Source organism: Microtus oregoni, unplaced genomic scaffold, assembly GCF_018167655.1.
Source record: "Microtus oregoni isolate MIOR12 unplaced genomic scaffold, Mior012 000144F_ref0000341, whole genome shotgun sequence".
NCBI classification, from domain to species: Eukaryota; Metazoa; Chordata; class Mammalia; order Rodentia; family Cricetidae; genus Microtus; species Microtus oregoni.
The window spans coordinates 355409-373731 of NW_024544794.1; the positions used below are offsets into that span (position 1 = coordinate 355409).

Sequence of the window (18323 nt, forward strand, 5' to 3'; positions counted from 1 at the left end):
GTTAATTTTTAGACTCAGCAATCCAGCCTTATGAGGTAGACGAACACTCCCAGTCAGTTAACAAAACGCGTTCCTTCCCTTTAACTCTTCCTTGTAACCAGGGTGGGCATTGTCAGCTGGGGTAGCATTGGCAGGTAGCATTGTTGATCCCAATGCTACCTGCCAGTGTAATTCATTTCAAATAACGGCTTCCTCACATGGAATACACGAGCTCTAGAGATGTAACTGACTAGACAGATCTTTGTAAAAAAAAAAAAAAAAAAAAAAAAAAAAGCTCCGAGATCCATGAAGCCGCTGGAGAAAAGGCGGCTAGGAAGTTACCCTTCAAAAATAAACCTAAGAGCAGCCTGCATTTCCCTCGGCTGCCTCTGGAAGAGGTATACGATATAAAGTGCGTCCATCATGAATAATGATCGCCTTAACTCTTCCTACTGCGCTCCCAGGCAGAAACATTACCGGCCGATGCCATGGGCGTCTCAGGGCAGCTCGGTGGGTGACCATGCACGCTTAGAACCCCGCGTGAGACCCGCAGCGAAGGCGAGGGGCCAGAACCCTTGGGCTTAGTCGGGTTTCAGAGGTCGGGTTGAGCTCCAGCGCTGCTAAGGGGGCCTGATGTTCGGCGGCATTTCCGAATAAGCTATCTTTGTTTACATTTTGAGCTTGGCTCAGCCCCAGAAAGCATTACTACCTTCTACCGGGAGAAGCATCTCGCCTTTGCAGAGGGTGCTGGGGCAGCAAAGTTCATTTTCCTGGGTAGGGAAGAAAAAAAAAAAAACCCCGATTCTCTTGCTCCTCGGGCGGGTAGTGACCCGAGTGTCGGATCACAGTGGGCAGTTTCATGGGAGGTGGAGGTTTGGAGGGAAAGGGGTGGAGGTTGGTGCGGGGCAACCCAGCGAAGTGCGGAAGCTGTATAGGGGATTCTTCTAGAAAGTAGGGTGGGAAAGGAGCTAGGGAGGGCGGGTGGAGGGACGGGATCTGTGTCAGAACGTGCGTGTGAGCGGATACAAAACCCAGGGAGGCGTGATCGGCGGCGGCGTGTGTGGAAGCCGGAGCGAGGGGCGCTGGCGGGGTGTGTGCTCCTGGTGAGTGACACGGAGGGGCGGGCGGCCGCCAGGAGGGGGCGGCTGTGCGGGCGGGAGTGTCCCTGCGTGGGGGCTGGCGGCGCGGAGTTGAGGCAGTGAAGGAATCCAGCGAGAGGGCCCCGCCGAGCGGCCCTGCCGCGGCTCTCGCTCCGCTGCTTGCCCTTCGCGCTGCAGGGGCCACCAGCGCCGCGCCCCGGCCCGGGACAGAGCATCCGAGGTAAGCCGGGGTCCCCGGGACGCGGGACGCGGCGGGGCCTGCGCTGCCGGGGTGGAGGTGGTCGATCGGCCGTGCACTCCACAGTCCGGGCTCCCGGAGGCCGCCTCCCGGGAAGCTGGGTGTGGCCCGCGATCGGCGGACCGGACGCGGAGGTCGCCGTCCTTGCCTTTCCCGGGCGGGCGGGCGGGAGGGCGGCAGGCAGCTGAATGTGGGCTCGGCCGGCGCTGCTCCGCGCGGGCGCCCCCCTGCGCTCCAGCTCCGCGCTGCCGAGCTGCCCGGCCGGAACGGGGCCCGCAGGTCCCCGGCACCCCGCACCCCACGGTGCCGGCGGGATCGGGTCCTCAGAGTCCGTGTGCGCGCGGCGAGGGCGCGCGGGGCAGGCGGCGGGAGCGGGCGCCGGGGCCGCGGGACGAAGCGGTGTCATCGCACCGCCGCTGGGCGGATAAACCCGGGAGCCCGCAGGCAGACCCGACCGAGGGTCGTTTCCGAGGTGCGGAAACAACTTGACTTTTGCGTGTCTGGAAGATCAGCCAAGCTTCTCGCTCAAGGCTGGGAGGTCCGCGTTTATTGCTGACACCGGGGCTAAGGACCCAGCCTTTACCTGGACCGGGATGCAACGGAAGCCTCCCATCCTTTTCTTTCCTCCCCATCCTGGCGAGTGGAGGCTTCCAGTGCGCAGCGGGGTTGGTGTTTATGAACTTGATGAGATTTCAGCTCCCAGCAGTCCTGGTTTTAAGCAGGTGCCAAGGTTGTGGAGACCGGACACTTTCAATTAAAGATGCTTTCTGTACAGCGTTTTGCTTTGAGTGCTCTGCAGTCTCTCCGTAGCTTGAGGCTGGTGAGGACCCTTTGAACTTCCAGCACAGAGCCTTGCTTCCCTTTCGTAAACCATGATATGTATTATTTCAGTTGCTTATTTAAGACACTCAAGTATCAGCCGCCCTTGCCAGCCCGCAGATTTTAAGGGGGTGGGGAGGGAGAAAAAAAAAAGAAACACGGAAATCTTAGACTCTGCAGAGAAAGAGTAAGGTCGTGTGGCCCTTATGTCATCATTCTGTTTTGCTTTAGAGGAACGTTTCGTTGCTACTCAGACTCTGTTTTCCTGAGAGTACGCAGATGTGCAATATGGCAGGGAAAAGAAAGGACAGGAAGTCAGAAATAAAAAAAGACTACTCAAGTAGTAAAACCAATTATTTTGAAAGAACTCTTTTTTAAAAAAAAAAGTTGCTTTCTGGATAAAATATTTTATGAGCCTTATGAAATTGTGTTACTTAACCAGAAAGCAATGTGCTGTGTGTGTGGATGGGGGACAATCTTATCAAAGTAACTGGAGTGCTGTAAAAAAAAAAATCTGTATCTGGTGTTTGCTGTTTCTTTTTTATTATTATTATTTTAACCAAGAAAAAAATCAACTTTAAGAATGACTTTCTATTTGGACAAGGCGAATACTACTTCAGTCTCTAATTAGAGTTTTGAAATAAACTCAAGCTGGGTTAAACCCTTATTGTGTGGAGCAACAGAACACAAAACATGTCAGATTCCGTATGGCTTTGCGCGCGCGCGTGTACACACACACACACACACACACACACACACGACTAGCTCCAAAAGATAATTTGCATAAAAATACAATAACTTGAATGCAGAGATTATTTAAGAGATTAAGGGCGAAACGCTGAATATCTGAGAGAGTGTTAATTGGCAAATTTTGTTCTTTCATCTCTGAAATAGTAAATCATTTCTCGGGAATCGGTTTGGTTAATGGGCTGGTTTAGGCAGGCAAAACAAGCAGGGTTTCTTTTGTGTTCATTTTGTTGTGGGGAGCACCCCACAGAAGTCTTCAGTTGCTCACACATAAGGGCCATTGTGAAAAGAGGAATCTCCTAGCCCCAGAAGGTACCTCACCGTGTCAGCAGTAAACAGAGAAACAAATACTTAAGCCACATCATGGCGGTCTGTGAAGTAACACTGCCAAGTAGGTGGCCTCCACATGGAAATGGCCCTTAAGCCTTAGAAATTTCTCGGTTTTAGTCCTTTAAAAGAAAAGGGAAATCAGGCTGAGTGGTGGTGGCGCACTAGGGAGGCAGAGGCAGGCAGATCTCTGAGTTCGAGGCCAGCCTGGTCTACAGAGCGAGTTCCAGGACAGCCAGGACTGTCCCACAGAGAAACCCTGTCTTGAAACCAGAAGTCAGTTTCTTAGTCTGCAGAGGATGGCGCCATTGTTACCAGTGGGCGTTTGTTCGTGGTTGTTTCGGAAACGCAAAGGCAGTCCTGAGGACTTTTACACAGCTGCAACCGACATCTTAAGACATAAGTCAGCAGAAGAAGCTTTAGCTCCAGTTTTGATAACTGGAAACGTAGACGATAAGGCGAAATGTAGAGATTGCTTAGGGCGCGATTCAGGCTGCTACCGCCCCTTCTTACTATATCGCGAGAGTCCATCTTACGTGTGGGATAGGTACTGCTCGGTCACAGCTCTGCAGTCCTGCATCCCTGGTGATGTCTGTGATGCCGTCACCATCCTTGATGATGACAATTCAATCTGCGGTGTTTCTAAGGTGTGTGCACAGGAGAGTGGCTCCCATAGCACGGCACGGGGTATAAGGGCATACACCATGCAGTCAGACTTCAGTGATTGCTTGTCGATCTCTGAATGGTTGAACGCGATTCACCTCATCAGTTGATTCTACCGCGGCTGTGTGTCCTTCAAGTGGAATCGCTCATTAAAATGGGGTTTTCATTATACAGTTAAAGAAACGGTAAACACTGGAGGAGAAAAGCAAACCTTGTTTCCCGTCTCCTCTTTTGAAGTCGGCTGTATGAAGGTGTTATTTCCTTGATACATCAGAATGGCTAATTTGCAGTTATAAAGACTGATAGATAAAAAGGCCGTGTGTGTCTATTTTTCTGCTGAGGTTTGTTTGTTCGGTGAACGGTTAGGACTCCCTCAGTACCACAGCAGAGGGAAAACAATCTATGAAGGTGTGTGTCTATAGCACCTAGCATTTCCATGATACTGGATTATTGGATAGCTTCTACGTTCATTTTCATTTTCTAATAAAGACTTCTACGGTAGCCTCTAGCCTTCTAGCATAACAGATCTTTTGCTGTAGTTGGGATGGAACCTTTCTGGTTTATCTGGTTGCTTAGAAGTTTTATGGTGGTTGTCCTATCCTCAGGCTAGAGACCTGATGACCTTTCCTTACAGCTGCTACTGAACTTGTACCTTAGGTGATAAAAGTTCCTTTTGTTTTTTTTGTTTTTTTTTTCTTTTAATACTTTGTGGTTTCTCTGGATCACCTGAGCTAGGAATCCTTCCACCTGTTTTTCTAACTAGGGAACTGCATCAGATAGTGTTAACTTTTTCTGGTGACAATTTCTCCCAGAGACTGCCCTAGATGGCCTTATCTTTCTTCCATCTCCCTTGGGGCCAGGAATTTTTACAGCCCTCCCTGCCTTCACCTCTTTGCCTTTCCCCATCCCGTCTGCCAGCAAACCTGCATCTCCTGAGAGCACCTCTCCAAGCATTTCCCACAGAAAGCCTGGCACCTGTGAGCTCAGGCTTCCTCGATCAGGAGCCACTGCCAATCTCAGTGCAACGTGGTCCCCAGATGAGGATGGTCTGACTTAAGATTTTGCAGCCTTATGCGGTGAAAATGTGACGTGCATTCAGCAGAAATCATACTTTGAATTTTCGGCCTTGCCTCAGGGTAGGGATGGACAATGTGATATTCTCTTACCACGTTGAGTCATGGCCATGAGCTACAGTTCGCTATGACGTCAGGAGGAGAAACAACTGATGCTCTAACAGGTGTCTAACCTGCGACCAGTAGACCACGTGTGGTACTGTGGAGCCACGAATGGGGGCCAACACAGAATTGTAACTTCCTTAAAACATTATGAGATTTCTTGGTTTGCAATATTTTTTCTTGTAACTTGCTTGCACGGTTCTGTAGCATGAACACTGTAGGTGGCCGCATTCTCTTGCAAAGTCAAAAGATCATCGCCTCTTCTTATGTTGCTAGTGGTTTTAGATGTGGGTACCCAATACGTTGTGTAAGTTAAACACTTGATTATAAAATAGTGCCCCTGTCAAATGCTCTTTGTCCACCAATGAGCTAATAGCAGTGTCCTGTGTGTGTTTGAGGTGTACTAGGGTGGGCTCTGATGTTCAGCAGGTTAGGGGATACAGTTTTAGCTCTCTGTGGGTTGACTGGGAAACAAAGTAAGCCAAGGAAGATCTAGAGTTCAGACACTTTCCAATCTTCCTGCTCTTGGTTGGCATCAGGTCCAACCTCCCATCGTGTTTTTCATGTGTTTTATACTCTTGCCCAAATTTAACCGAACGGTTTGATTTCCTGCTTCTTCCAAACATGACCTCTTTCCTTTGCTTGGCTCCTTCTGCCATGTATTTTCATTTCATCCCCTTTCTCCATGCCCTGTTCTTTCGAATGCATTGTCTGCTTTTCTCCGACCCAACCCAACCCAACTCATCTTCAAAGCCAAACCCTGGTCATGCTGCCTTTGTTGATCGCTTCTTTTGCCCCTCTGTCTGCATCCTCCTTCAGTTTAGACCCTTGCTTAGATTTCTCCTACACTGTTGCTTCTTGCTTTCCCAGGGGCTTTGTGAGCTTCTTGAAGGCATCAGTATAACTTCAGTGTGCAACGGCTGAAACCGGTAGTCCTATCTAGTGTCTGATAAATGCACCCGCAGAAATACTAAGCTAGAAGGGTCTGTTCTTCAAGGATGGGCTTTGAGAGCATCTCAGCCTTACTCGCTGGTTTATGTTGAGGGTCTGACTCGCAGCCTGGCTTTTGGTTATGACCTCAATAAACGTGTGTTAACACAAATATTGGTGTTGATGTTGGATGAAAGGGACAGACATTGGACGGAGGCATCTGTCAGGGAGCCTTTCTCAGCATTCTTGGGTGGCTCTAATCAGTCTCTCCCTTCATCAGCTGTGGGGATTCTGAGGTGGGGGCATTCTCCCGAGTTGAGATAACAACCGACCGAGTCTGGCGGCTGTGACTTGGAATTGAGGAGGCTGCAGTTATTTTAAGATGGGATGATGAGTCTCAGAGTGAGCAAGAATGAAAAGCATCAGGCTCAATGCCAGTATTTTATATGTAAAATAATCAGGCTGAAGTTATCACTTAGGTAAAGGGTCTGATAATTGGCGTTAAGACTCCAGACTATATAACAGGGGTGTCCAGCCTTCTCATTTAAAAGCAACTCTGTAAACTGGGGGGAAAAATCATCTGGGGATTCATCAGAGAGTGAAAGCCGCGGCAGGGAAGAGCTTTTCCCATCTGCTAAAGCGGTGGTTCTCAGCCTCCTGATGCTGCAACCCTTTAAATCCGGTCCTCATGTTGTAGCGACCTCAACCATAAGTTTATTTGTGCTGCAGCTCCATAACTGTGATTTTGGTTTTGTGACAAATCAGAATGTAAATATCTGTGTTTTCCTATGGTTTGAGGCGACCCTTGTGCAAAGGCCATTCGTGGAGAGGGTTGTGACCCACAGGTCAAAAATGTGTATTGTGTGGGAGGCCAGCTCCTTACCCTTGTTTTTGAGATTTATTTCATAGAAAGCATCTTTTCTCTGAAGAGGTTGCTCGCTCTAGCGGGAGATGGAGTCTACGGGAGCTCAGAAGGGGAACATTTACTTCTGCTGGTGGGGACTGATTATTAAAGTAATTTGTTACGATTTCAGTCGTGGTGTTGGGAGCGTAATGGGGAGGGAAAGTGTTCACATGGAATGGAAGCTTGGTTTCCAGGATTTTTTTTTTTTTTTTTAAAAGTCTTCTCAACCAGAGTTCTGAAATGTTCAATCATGGAGCCTACAGTGTATCTAGATGTGTCCTGTGATCGTTGATGTGTGAGGCCAAGTGCTGAACTGACTGAGATAAAGCACAGGATAAACCCTGTGAGCTGTATGACCCTGTGTGGGCCTGGTTTTGTTTGCCCAACTCACATAGAATGCTCAGAAGGGCCCCCTGCAGGATGAATGTCACCAAAGCTTCCACGTGCCCAGGAGTACTAAGTACAGAGAATCCTTCATACTGTTGTCCCAAGCAACCAGTATGGGACACTACCCAGGTGTCTGCTGGAACTCTGGGAATGTGTGGACATATAGCCCTCAACTGACTATACAGCTACCTTCATGGACCCTAGAGCCAGGAGCCCTGGGTACCAATCTCACACTTGAGATTGTAAGGGGAGTTCTATGTTATGGATTCCATTCTATGAGGTGGTAAAACATCCATCACCGGGGACGTGTGCAAATAGACGTTTTAAGGAAATGCCTTCCTTAGTTATACATGTCACGCCCCTTTATCCTCAGATATCCTGGAAGCATGTATGAACCCCATTTTACTGAGAAACGAAACTGAAGTCTAGAAAATTTGATAGTTACTTTATAAAGTACGCATTAAAGCCAGGCCATGTGAACGTAGGAACCAAATATGCCTTGTGATGGAGAAAGGTCACAAAGACTTACATCCTGGTTGAAAAATGTGAGGTCCCTTGTCATCCCTGAGGTTGGCTGTGTAGGGAGAAAGAACTCTCCATGACCAGGCACTCACTCATCGTCAGAGGCACCCAGTTCCCAGAGATCCAGAACCAGCTGAATAACTTATCACAGCTATGACAGACAAGTCCACTCGTTCCGGCCTTGCCATGGACGGGCAAGGTGGTGTCTGTATGCCCCTTCTAAGCTGCTGAAGCTCGGGGAAGGTCCAGGACTTGACTGGCTGAAAGGTCACTCAGTGTCAGGCTCTGAGTGGTCTGACCCCATCTCCTGCTTCTTCTCACATCCCCCTGGGAGTGCAGCACGGTGGCCTGGAGGACACTTATATCAGTTCATCCAGACACTGGCTAGTCCGGAAGACTACAGTGAACACCTTGTAACTATGGTTCTCGGACGATCAACAGGTTCTGTGTGGGACACTACTGCCCACAGTGTCTACGGGTGTGTGAAGGATTTACAGTGTCTTAAACCCACAGCATCAGTATGCCACAGAAGAAAACAAAACACCAGTGAATTCTTCCTGTCTTCCATCTGTTTTATGTATGATATGCAGAGAAAAGATATATATGTCTTTATATGTAAATCTGCTATGACCCCTCTCCTCCCCTCAAGCCTCATTTCCCCTGGGGTGCGACCCTTCTCCTCCCCTCAAGCCTCATTTCCCCTGGGGTACGACCCCTCTCCTCTCCTCAAGGCTCAGCACACTTGGGGTGCGGCCTCTGCTTACGTTTTGCATTTGGTCTGCAGTGGCTCATGCGTTTTGCTTCTGCCCACCCTCTGTGTGCCAACCTGTGTGTCCAGTCGGAGGTACCTTTTCTAATGTTATCTCGGGTGCTTTCAACTAAGTGAAGTGAGTCTACAGTGGGACCCAGCTCTAAACCCTTGTAGGCCTCTGTGCTTTCTGCCTTAATTAGTGAAACCACTTCAGCAAATGTAGGAAACCTCTCTTCCCCAACACCTATGTTTTCATGACCATTAAGCCCTGGTGGAAGCCAGGTGGTCATCTTTTCAAACTGGCCATAGTCTGCCCTCCCCCCTCTCCACAGTGACCTTCGTGGCTGCACTGGGTCAGGCTCTCAGTCTTTCTCTTGAGGTTTATTCGAGTCTCTCTGCATTCTGTCTGGCTCAATTCCAATCTCTTCCTCACAACACAGCTTCTGTAAAAGGCCCATTGAATCGCGACTCTTCACTTAAAATCCCCCAGCACAGCGGCTGTAGCCCAGGATCAAGTCTAAACTCCCTAGCAGGGCACCAAAGGGCCTTGGTGGGTCAGGCCTTCCTTTCAGGTGTGCATCCTTCCGCCTGTCCTGCTGTCTGCTTCCGTCCGCAGCATCCTCCCTGAAGGAAATGCGGTGTTATTAGAAATGACTCACGGGAGGGATGGGGACAGGAGAAAGATAACAGCGCCATGGGTCTGGTACCATCACACCATGGCTGCCTGTGGCCAGTGAGCACTTGAGATGTGGTTAGTTCCAAGTCCGATGGGCTGGGAATGTAGCAGAAGACTTTATGGGACACTGGGGTGGTTTTAAGATAGCTCGTTAACATCAGCGTGTGTGCCTGTGTTCGCACAGGTGTGAAAGTTGACCTTGGATAACTTCCTCAAATATTCTCCCTGGTTTTTGAGGCAGGATCTCTCGCTGAACCTACGGCATACTGGCCGGGCTGCCCTGGGTGGGTGACCCTTCAGTCTCTGTGTCCCCAACTCTGGGGTTACATTTCTGTGCCTGACTTTTCCACAGAGATGTGGGGGGTTGGTTTCAGTGTCTCGCGCTTGTGCAGCAAGCACTTAACTGAACGAGCCGTCTCCTGAACCCCTCATTAGCATAATTTTGGTTTGCATATCACCAGCTAAATAAAATAGATTATTAAAACTAGCTCCGCATTGTTTTAGCCTAGCTGCTAGAAAATTTGAAATTGCCTGTGTGGGTTGCATTGTAATTTTACTGTAAGACAGCCTCTCTACGAAACAGCTCTGTCTTCCTAGGAAGTGTGCCTGGTATAAGCGAAACAAACCCGCGAGTCTCTGGGCTGATTTAGTCAGCTCTGTAGTACAGAGAAGCAACAGTTGTTCGGTTTCTCAGTCCAGAGGTATAGAGTGCTTTCGATGAGATTCAGAATCCGAGACGGATTCTGCGCACCGGGGCCAGAGTCTCACACAGCGTGCACAGCATGGAGGCACAGCGTATCTCGCCCCAGGCCTTCCCACTTACTGCAAGAGGAGCAGCAGCCTTGTGGTGTCTGGTGGTGTGGGGGGCAGGGGGCAGCTTGAAATAGACACTAAAGGAACTTGAAAGCACACTCCGAGAAGCCCCCCCCCCCCCCCCCCCCCCCCCCCCCCCCCCGCCTTGAGGTACCAGGAGAGATGCCTGGGGCCAGGTCTGTGCATCAGTGCTTCTTGATGGGTTAAGCCATAGCTTTCCCGCTCTTTAGCTCTTAAGATCCCAAGCTAGTTCCTGAATCAAGGGGTTTCGAGTCGAAAGTGTGCATCCAGCCAGAGTGTGCCCAAAGTTGCTAAGAACTTTGCAGACTCCTGCCGGGCACTCTGGGAAGCCTTCTGTGCATCAGTTAGCCACAAAGACTTTGGGAGAAGGTTATGAGGGTTATCAGGAAGACCCATCAGACACTGTTCTGCGTTCCAAGAGATGCACCAAGCTTCACGCCTTCACAGTGCAAGCATGATGGGAATCCCTGCCAGGTTGGTGCAAGAGGAAGGAACGTCCTCCAGGAGGACACGATGGGAGAAACCAAGGTGATCAAGAGAAAATTTTCCAAGAACTGATTCCTGGGAGAGTCTGAGAGAGGCAGTGTGACTCGGGGCTCCCTGGACAGGGGATTTGCTGCTGTGTTTTGTTGCACCCTACGGGTCTGAAAAGAACCCCTTCCTGTCTTGATTTCTCTGTGAACATCTGTTTTGATTTGCTTTACGTGGTGAAAATCTGTCTAAGATCTCGTTAAGAAGACACGTTCCTGTGCTAGGAATAAACCTTTGACAGTCACACCTCTCCGGAAAAGGAGCAGAGAGGAGTTGCGGATACCCCAGTGAAGTTATTTCTTACATGACTGCGGATAATAGGTGGCACAGACCTGGCCCCGGGCATCTCTCCTGGTACCTCAAGCCGGGGGGGGGGGGGGGGCTTCTCGGAGTGTGCTTTCAAGTTCCTTTAGTGTCTATTTCAAGCTGGGACCAGCGTGGGACTTCCATAGAGGGAATGCACGCAGGCATCCGTACTTTAGTGAGCCGCCATCCAGTGGATGGTGCATTTGGTCAGGAAATCCTGACTCAGCCTCGTTCTTGAGTGGTCAAGTTTTCGCTCTGCGTGCCAAGTTCTGCTTTTCCTCTCACGTGTGCAAGTCCTGCTTCGAGTTTTTATGAGAGAATCCCGGGTCGTCTGGACTGAACCTTGGGACAGCAGTGTTGTCTGTGAGCGGCAGATTCTAGAGCTGAGTCTCAGCTGCTTCCCCAGGTCCTTCCGGTACCGACATCTCCATGTCATGGTCAAAACATTTAACGCATGATTTGTAGAATAAAATATCTTCCTTGCTTTCTGGCTGCATTAGTTCATTGTCTTTTTTTTTTTCTGGTTATAGTTATAACAAAATTAAGGAGGCATACTGAAGGTCTATGCAGCTCACAGCTTGGGAAGCTGAGAGCTCAAACAACACAACTCCAGCTTTGGCGGGGGGGGGGGGGGGTCCAGGAAAAGGTGGCTTAAGTACCTGTGGGTATGAGGAAGGGAATATATCTTAAAACAGGAAGCCAGAGGAGACAAAAGCCCTGTAACCCCTTCCAAGGCTACATTCCTAGTGACCTCAGGACCTCCCAAGAGGCCTCAGTTCCCAATACTGCCACACTCAGGACCAAACTCCCAACACGAGAACCTTTGAGAGACAAAAATACGTTGACAGGGTATACCGTTGACTCTTCCCTCACTCCAAATGCCCGACAAGAGATGACCTTGCAGGTGGCCCCTCCGCAGATGTCAAGGTAGTTTTTACCGTATGTACATCCAACCGAAAAGCAAAGGGGAGGTTGAGGATAGCATTCATTTCTCACAGATGGCACATTTCTCTGTTTGTCTCCAGACAGAAGGCTGGGCAGAGTAGAGAGGCAGCTGCCTTTATCATGTGACTTCAGAATCCACACCCCTAAAAGGGCATTTCAAATTCCAATAGTCTCCTTTCGTTAACACATGAAGAGTCCACCTTAGGAAACTCTATCCTCCTTCCTAAAGCTGGTGTGTTCTAAAGGCAAAAAAGCCCCAGGCGGGCATTTGGAAGTCCCTGTTTGTTGCCTGACATGGGCTGGCTGTAGGAGTTAGACTGACGTCTTTAACTTTCTGAACTGAGGTTCTGTTGTGTGAGAAGCAAAATTAGCCATGTCTACCGTTATGTTATGATTTGATTATGACTAAATAAGACAATATAAAGTTCCTCAAACTCATGCCATGGAAGTGGTAACTTAAGCTCACTAGACACACACTCCTTGGCCGGAACAATTTCTCAGCCTTTCTCTGAGGCTGATAAAAAAGAATAAAAATTCAGACCAAGGAGTTCAATTTCTGCCCGTTCAGCAATGGAAAAAAAAAAGGACCAGAAGGAAGCTGCCATCATATTTTCATGACGTCCGATCCCGTGTAATAGTTTGCATTTGTGAAAATTCTCCTCTGGAATTGTGGGTGCAGCAGGAAGCCTTGGGGAGGGGGGGCTTGTTTACATCCTCTGCCAGGATAGCGTGACAGTGAGTAAGCCGAGCAGGCTTTAGAGTCCGGGAATCGTCAGGTGCACTGCCATCAAAATAAACTCGTGGTTTGGTTTTTCTTTTCTTTGCTGATAAATTACAAACAAAGGAAGTCACAGAAATACCCTGAAAAGGAAGCTTCCTGTCCAAATTAGATACCGGAGAGGGTTCTGTAGACTCATTTGGTGGGAGCCACTCTTTGCTTAACTGTGGGTGTTGGGGAAGTTCTTTTGCTGAGGGCTTTGTTGCTTGCAGGGAGAGAAAAGCTTTAGAACATCAAAGAAAATGGGATTTTGATTAGAGGCAGTGTTGCTCCCTTAAGGGCTGACTTCTGCACACTTTGCTGGTTGCTTGCACCTGACTAAGGGAGCCTTCTCACTGGCCTTCTGGAAACAAGAGGAAGGCTGAGCAGATGCCGTGTGTTACAGGCAGCTGTAAGTATGGCTGGCCTTGTACTCGTAAAAGGGAAACTGGGAGGTGTTACACCGACCACTGTCCAGTTCCAGGACTTCGTCCTTCTGTATCTCTGATGAGATCTGAGTGGGGACTTGTTGCAGGAGGCCAATTGTTGGTTCCTGGCCGCCCGGCTAGCTTAGCCCTGAAATAATCACACAGAAACTGTAGTCATTAAATCACTGTTTGGCCCATTAGCTCTAGCTTCTTATTGGCTAACTCTTACATATTAATTTAACCCATTTCTAGTAATCTGTATATTGCCTCGAGGCTGTGGCTTACCGGTTAAAGTTCCCAGCATCTGTCTCCGGCAGCTCCATGGCTTCTCCCTGACTCTGCCCTTCTTTCTCCCAGCATACAGCCTAGCTCCCCCCCCCCCCCAGTTCTGTTCTTCCCTGCCATAGGCTCAAAGCAGTTCTTTATTCATTAACCAATAAAAGCAACACACAGACAGAGGACCTCCCACACCAGGGACTGGATGCAGTGACATGTATCTGTCCTCTGTAGTTGTATTTTTTCCCTTATTCTTTACCATTTTGGGGGGACTGACACCCAGTTCCCCAATAAATACATGGGGTCTTATCCTTTCTTATGCAAAGCCGGCCTTAGCTTGGTTTTTCTAGCCAGGTTTTCTTAACTTAAATTATCCTACCTTTTGCCTCTGAGCTTTTCCATTTTTCTATTTCTGTATATCTTTTCTTTCCTTCTCATTTCATATCTGGCTGGGTTGCTCCCCCGCCCCAGCATCCTCCTCTCCTTCCCCCGCTTCTCTTTCTTCTATTTTTTCCTTCTATTTATTCTCCCTGCCTAACAGCCCTGCCTGTCCTTTCTCTTGCCTAGCTATTGGCCATTTAGATCTTTATTAAACCAATCAGGTGTTTTAGGCAGGCAAAGCAACACAGCATCACAGAGTTAAACAAACGCAACATAGAAGAATGTAGCACATCTTCGCATCATTAAACAAATATCCTGCAGGCATGAAAGAATGCGATACATCTTTAACTAATATTTCCACAATAGGCTTCCACACTCCTGATACAGCTGGTTGCTCTGCTATAACGCCAGAACCTTTTATAGACAAGGGTCTCACTCTGTATCCATGGCTCCATGGCTGGCCTGAAACTTGCTAGGAAGACCAGAGTAGCCTCGAACTCACAAAGATCAGCCTGCCTCTGCCTCCTTGCTGGGACTAAAGTCATGCACCATCTTGCCTGGCTGCAACCTTTTCAAAACATATTATTTAATGCTCATCTGTGGCATTCAGTATCTTGTGAACTGCTTCAGATGTGGTGGGTGACATCAACTCAGCTTTCCACGGCAACACTGATTCATAATTTCCAGATGCTGATCGAGTTTGACCTTCTGGACTCTCCCGGATTGCATTTCAAGCTGTTTATTTTGTTTGTTTTGTTTTTGTTTTCTCATTGATCAAGGCGAGGCATATTTAGTTAATGCTTACATAAAATGTACTTGTAGCTCCCACAGGTAAGTTTCTATGAAGAAATTAGAAGGAGATGGGTACTGTGGCACAGTGTCCCCCCCCCCCCAAATGCAGAAATCCCTTCCACAGTGGCCCCCACCTGTTTGAACCCATCCAGGAAGGGGGACTTTGCACACTCGTGATGCCAGGCAGCACTTACGACAGCACTTTGCACTGTTCCTGGGTCTGAGGCATGTCTAGTGTGGGGCCCTGTGTCACTGTGAGCACACTGACATTCACTAGTGCGCACAAAGGAGAGAAAGCATCTCTGAAAGCCTCTCCTCTGCACAGCGAATCGCAGCCTCCCCCCCCCCCCCCCCCCCCCCCCCCCCCCCCCCCCCGCACCTTCCTGTCAGGCTCTGCCATGTCGCCAAAGAGAGTAGCGTTTCTGCAGAGCTCTCGTGTTTGCTGCTTAGACCCTTCTCCTTCCAGGGTGACACGGTCCCAGTTGTCACCCAGTATTTCTCATCCTGCTAAGTCTCCTCCACCACGCTGTCCATTTCTCCTAAGAGGAGACCTCTCCGGTTCATCACTCTCGGTCCGAGATTCTGAGGAGCAGAAAATACAGAAGAACTACTTGACTCCCTCGACCACGGGCGATCTTTATTAATCTAGTCGGGTATGATGATGGCCCCCTTTATAAGCCGAGGCCAGTGTATCCTAGTTTATATTCAAAGGAGAATAAACCTTCCAGGTCCTTTTCTTAACATTGCTGGGGTCCCTCCTCTGCTCAAGCAACCAATTCTGCATTTGGAGGATTTACTCAGAGGAGCCCATATCTATCTTAGTTTTTGTTGTTGTATGGTGTTTGATTTTTGTCAAGCTACTTTTTCCCCTCCTTGTCCAGACTGTTTTGAAATCCAGTTCGGAATTTGGTTTTTTTTTTTTTTTTTTTTTTTTTTAGTGATACTTTCATTAACTTAGCAAGCACGTGCTTGAGTTTGTGGTTTGGTTTGCGCTGGGATTTTTGCAGTTCTGGGGATGGAACCAGGGCTTCTCATGGACGGGGTAACCACCCTGTCCGTGAGTCAGCCCCCAGCCCACTCTAGACAGCTAAGTCTCCTGTCTCTTTATTTTTCTTTTCTTTTCTTCTCTTTTTTTCTGAGATAAAGTTTCTCTGTAGCTTTGGAGGCTGTCCTGGAACTAGCTCTTGTAGAGCAGGCTGGCCTTGAACTCACAGAGATCCACTTGCCTCTGCCTCCCAAGTGCTGGGATTAAAAGTGAGCACCACCACGACCCAGCTGAGTCTCTTTATTTCTACAGGAGACTTCAGCTTGAGAATTTTGTTAGATATTTAAACTAAAAAACTAAGGTGATGGCCTTTACCTTCCCTTTGTTGTTGCAGAGGGTGTAGGGGGCCAAGTTTCAGCCCAATATGCTAACTCTTGGTCTGTTTATTACGCAGCATAGAAACCCTTTTGTGGATGAAGCGAGATTAACTTAGAATGAGTTTTAGGTTCCCTGACTTTTTTCTTGTGAAGAAAAAGTTCCTGAGTTTATCACATCATTCAGCTCCTCTGTGTAGAGTCGTGTTCGTAAACCATGGAAGGGACAGGAAGTCACTTCTCAGTTGTCACTCCCGCATGCTGTTCCATCCACACCTCCTGGGAGAGAGAGTGTCAGGTGGAGACATGTCCAGACAGTGAGCAGGCACCTACAGACATGCAGACATGCTCCATGACAACAGCATGAGTACAGCTGTGTTGGTGCACACTGTCAATCAATCGTGCATGTGTCTTCTGCAAGCAGAATAGTCTGTTTTATTTGCGAAGTTTTGGGGGGTGTTTGTTTTTGTTTTTTTGGTTGCTTTTGCAAGAATACTACTTGGACTTTTTAGATTCACATCAAATATCTTTCCAATACCACACAGTGCTTTTGTTACTATTTTGTAGCATTTATGCACAAAATACTTTTTTTATAGACTTTCTTCTTTTGTTTTGAACTAAATGTAAAAAGTAAAAGGTCACTTTGTCATAAGGAACTCAAACCCATATAGTTAAGGCATGAATTGCTGCCCCGTTAATAGAGCAGTGTTTGTGTTATGGTCAATATTTTTTGAAGTATTCTCACACATTTTATCTTTGGGAAAAAATGTGGAAATATACATATTTATTGACTTTAGACTACACAGAAGTGGACATCGCTAAAATTTTACCCCCTGGAGGTTGTCACTACTGACTTTTGATGTGCGCTTCTCCCAGGTACACATTTTGGGGTGCATGGGGTGCGTGTGTCCTAAACAAGCCCCATGGTGGACAGAGAAAGCTAGTACTGAAGAACCAGGGTACAACAGTGGTTAGTGGTACTTTGGATCCTTAGGGTGTAACTCGGGGGTCACTGGGCTCAATCCTTAGTAACCCCACCTCTCAGGGGTTTCAGTTCAAACACCAGGAGATTCTAGTTCTCACCCTACCGACTGTTATTGTGTAGTGACTATGATTCCCAAACTCTTTAAATCTCCACTTACTCTTCTGTGAAATGGGCTGGTTATCGTGCGTATTTATGGCCACAATTAGGAAGAGTGGCGTTTGGATCGTAGCCTGTGCTGTGCACAGTTGAGCTATTGTTATTAGGTGAGTTCTTTTCCTCGCTTTATTCTCCTAGATTCTAGGGTCAGAATGTAGGAGAATAAATTTCCCTGTCAGAAAACATTTGAAAAACACTGAGAGTGACCGTGTAAATTTCAATATATGAATATACTTGGGTGTTATCCTTTCTTTATAGTTAGCTCGTTTCTAATTCTTCGCCATCCTCAAAAACACCACGGCTAATATCCTATCTATTATTTTATGTGCATAGACAACAGACCCAAAGATTTATTTTTCCATAAAAACCAATGGCGTTTTTATGGGAAGATAAAAGATTTAAGAATTCTTTAATGTGTACTAACATGACAGATTATAGGCTACGTGTTCTTTATGACGGAGTTCTCTGTGCACCGTGACGCAGCCCCTTTGAGATAGGGATGTCACCCCCCCCCCCCATTTTTAGAGGAGGACGTTCTGAGGGTGGATAAGTTGCTTGCCCAAGGTTACTGATAGTGGAGGTGGAGGCCAAGGCAGCCTTCTGGCACGCCCGCCCGCCTGTCACTCTGAAGCCGCAGAATGAATAGTCACTATTGTGCTTTCTACAAAACGTCACTGGGTGCCACGTAAAAGATAGGACTCTTGGCTGGAACTCTCAGCTGGCTCCGGAGAGTTTCTCTTCTGTACGGATGTTCTTCTGTGTCTTGGAATCTAGCCTCGTTAAAGTAATGCCTTAAGTCCAGGGAAAGCAGCATCTGTGTGATTGTTTGAGGGAGGCAGAGCACACAGAGAAGACATCGGTTTAGTCACGACTATAAGCCCTTCTTTGTTTCAGTTGTAGGGACTGGGCCAGGATCACTTATCTCTCCAGGAACCGGAGTGGCTCACAGAAATCAGCTTAGGAATTTAAGCCGCGCCAACACTCAGAATGATACCGTTCAAAAGAAAGCGTCCATTTCTCCACTTGCCGGTTTGGGATTGAAAGAAAAGAAATCTTTAGCCTCAGCCACAAGACGGTGCACCCAGAAGGAGAAGCAGTAACCGCTGTGGGCAGCGGTCCCATATACAGGGAGACCTTGATGGATAATCGGAGCACCCCTCCCCCAGACCAAAGATGTAGTTGGTGAGCTGGCAGGTTGTCTTTAAAAAGTCGGCTTTTGGAACATTTATCTTGGCAGTGCTCAGGTATGACTCATGGAATGCAGGGTGGCAGCCAATCTTGTAGGAAAAGTGTATAATTAATATGATGAAGACAGGGGTGTTGCTAGTCAGTACCTCACCCGGGCTCCTCACAAC

General features: G+C 48.1%; 1 protein-coding gene across 6 annotated transcripts in view; it reads left to right on the forward strand.

The window, feature by feature from the left end:
- The first annotated feature begins 1002 nt into the window (after positions 1–1002).
- LOC121444848 (SPATS2-like protein) overlaps positions 1003–18323 on the forward strand; it is a 156874-nt gene continuing 139553 nt past the window's right edge. For 5 of the 6 annotated variants that reach the window (XM_041646758.1, XM_041646762.1, XM_041646763.1 and 2 more), the window contains exon 1: positions 1105–1299. The gene's annotated coding sequence lies outside the window, so the exon portion shown is untranslated. Of the gene's footprint in view, positions 1083–1104; positions 1300–18323 lie in introns of those variants that run through there. The other variant, XM_041646759.1, reaches the window with a different exon arrangement.